The 3282-nt window shown below is 46.6% G+C and overlaps 1 pseudogene; it reads right to left on the minus strand.

Annotated features, from left to right (window-relative positions):
- Positions 1 to 269: 269 nt before the first annotated feature.
- LOC144103551 (uncharacterized) lies at positions 270 to 2586 on the minus strand (annotated as a pseudogene).
- Between the last annotated feature and the right edge of the window lie 696 nt (positions 2587 to 3282).

Consider the following 3282-nt stretch of genomic DNA (forward strand, 5'->3'; position numbering starts at 1 on the left):
GTCATTTCCTTTCCCCAAAAACCAATTATTATTTTTATGATGTGCGGGCAGCTTTGCTGGCATCACCAAGTAGTACCCACTGATTTAGTTATTAATTGGAATAAACAAAACATTTCACAACAGCAGCGGCAAACAAAACTGGCGCACTAATACACATTCACTGACCAGTGAAACCACCCCAAGCATTGGTCACAGCAGATCATCCTAAGTTCTCCGTCGTGTTTTTTTTTCTTTGCAGGGACTGCAAATCCACATTTCGTTTTTTTTCTTCACTGCAACTATAAAAGAAGCAAGACATGAAAATGTCCAGCCAAGTACTGAAGCATGACTTTTAAAAAGTTACAATATTGCACACCTGAGGATGTCAAGGCAGTCCATGCAATCGGTGTGATGTATTTTTAAGGTTGGGAAGGAAAACTCTGTTATCCAGGAAGGCACTAGGCAAGGCTTCTGGGCGAAGTTCAACATCACTTTCCTCCAGCAAGTTCATTCCGTCAATTACACGCTGACACAAGCTCTTGTCAGCAATTCCACACAACAGCAGTGTAAAAAGAATGGAGGACAAGGTTGGGAAGGCATCAAACACCAAGAAGTGGTTTTGCGGCGGCTGCGTTTTTATGGAGGAAAAACGCTAAGGCACCCGTGTGCTGTGCGATGTCAGTGCACGTCAAAGATCCCCAGGTGGTCGAAATTATACCGGAGGCCTCCACTACGGCACCTATTTCTTCCTTTCTTCTTTCACTCCCTCCCTTATCCCTTCCCATAGGGCACGGTTCAGGTGTCTAACGATATATGAGACAGATACTGCGCCATTTCTTTTCCCCAAAAACCAATTATTATTATTATCTTACTTTCTTCTTGGGCCTTTTCTGCTAGACGCATGAAGGAAACAGGCTCATCCTCATTTCCACTTTTCCTTTTTACTACTACCCGCCGCGGTGGCTCAGTGGTTAGGGCGCTCGACTACTGATCCGGAGTTCCCGGGTTCGAACCCGACCGCGGCGGCTGCGTTTTTGTGGAGGAAAAACGCTAAGCCGCCCGTGTGCTGTGCGATGTCAGTGCACGTTAAAGATCCCCAGGTGGTCGAAATTATGTCGGAGCCCTCCACTACGGCACCTATTTCTCTTTCTTCTTTCACTCCCTCCCTCATCCCTTCCCTTACGGCGCGGTTCAGGTGTCCAAAGATATGAGACAAATACTGCGCCATTTCCTTTCCCCAGAAAACCAATTATTATTATTATTATTATTATTATTATTATTATTTTTACTACTCTGTTCTGCAGTACTCTTTTTGAGGGCCGCCCACGTGTTCTGACATCAGGAAGTTGTATGGTGTACTTACTGTTTGAAGAAGCGCACTTATTGTGTCCATTGTTCGCTGCCACATTTTGCGATGTGGATGCCAGACTGGTGTCGCAGGCATGTTCACGATCAATGCTGCCTAAGTTTTCATTGTTCGCTGTGACTTTTGCTGATGTGGATGACATGCTGTTGTCACAGGCATGTTCTATGGCATCATCAATGATTTATTCTCCAATTTTCTCCAGGTCATCGCTTTATGTACTGATGGCAGGGCAAATACCTGGTGTCACGTCTGCCGTCATTTGTTGCTCTTGAAAATTTGTTTCTGTGACATCCTCCCCTCACAGCCATGAGGTATTTAAAGATTCTAGAAAACCTAGGCATCTGCATGGCAAACACCTCTGGCTGGCATTCAGCCAAGGTGTCGGCAACAGCTTTTAGTGTCCTCATTGCAGATGTGTATTTCTGGTTCCGGTTCATTTTTTCAAATGAAGAGTCAAGAACAGAAAGTATCCTCAGTATCCTCAGGCTGCTCCGGGCAGTCGGACCGGGCAGTTCCCCAACGGTACGGGATACAACATAGTTTTGTGGCGCAGGTGAATGCAGCATTTCATTAAAACTGTTCAAAAGGCGGTCTCGCTCATCAGCTGACCTGGCAAACTGCCCAGCTCCACTTCTTAAGGCTTTAGCCACATGAAATTGACATAGCTGTACTGCTGGTGTACTTGGAGATGTTATTCTTGCAGCAGTGATTTCTGTGCAGTCCTTATCAACCACCACTACTTTCATGTTCTCTGCTGGAGGATTCTTCTCAACAAATACCTCCAAGAGCCGTGTCACTACATGCTGCTGCTCAGAGAAAACAAAAGCATATGCGACAATGTGGCTGCAGCCAGACCGTCTCGCACAATGAGCGTGCACAAAAAGGGGCCCCATCCACAGTTTGTTCTGTATGTGGGATCAAGGATGAGAACTTCTGGGAATGTGTGAAAGGCGTGTTTCACGTGCAGGGTTTGGAAAAACAGTATTTGGCGCCCCTTGTTGTCATTGGTAATAGCAAGTTTCTTCCATTAGCTTTTCTACAATCAGGCTCGGAGGCGCATTTAGTTCCACGAACGGTTTTACAGAGCTTACTTCTGGAGTCATCTTGCGGCACTCAGGGTAAGCGCGATATATCTTGGTGTTCACTTCGTGATTGTGCTCAAGCTTGAGTTCTGTAATCTCTAGCTGTTCACTGGCACGCTGTGATGTGAGGACTATCTTGGCTGAGCAGTCATTTTTCATCGTTCTATGTACATGAAAAAAAAAGTTGTTAGATCGCATGTCTTCCGCATTAAGTAGACTCCCATTAAGACGAACTCGGTTAGGGTGGTTGCTCGGAAAAGAAAATGTGAAAGCATTTGGTTAGTTTCCCCTAGACTCAATGTCTATGAGCTGCTTCGTGTCTTTAGATTTGGAGAAACATTTGCAGCGACCGTGCCTCACGTCGGCACCGCGCGGCGTCTACGCGGCAGTCTCGAGGCAAACGAGGAAAGGAAAATGCTACCCCGCGAGGAAGCTTTTCCGCACATGAACGATTGATGCAGATAACCTTTCTTGTGGTTTAGGATGAAGGCAAAGCAGCGCATAATTTCGACTAATTAGATTCAAGAACGTCGATCTTGACTGCATTCATGCGGCGCAGATATAAGATGTCCGCTACTCGGCATCGTGTGGCACGTCGGCGCAGTGCTCACGCACTGGTTGACTTGAAGGGTGCACAGCTGAAGTGTGCACAGAAATGCGGGGAAGCCGAGTTTTTATCTTACACTGGTGCTACAGCTAAGTGTTGTCAAGGCAGAGAATTCTGGCATGGCCAGATATCTGCGCCAGACGCAAAGACGCGTGGTGCATCTGATCGTAGAATTGGTAACAGCCGCGTTGCAGAAAGATGGTCAAACTTTTTCAGAACCTGTACCGCGTGGCTTACCGCCTGGGCAG

This window comes from Amblyomma americanum, chromosome 9, assembly GCF_052857255.1.
Source record: "Amblyomma americanum isolate KBUSLIRL-KWMA chromosome 9, ASM5285725v1, whole genome shotgun sequence".
Lineage (NCBI taxonomy): Eukaryota > Metazoa > Arthropoda > Arachnida > Ixodida > Ixodidae > Amblyomma > Amblyomma americanum.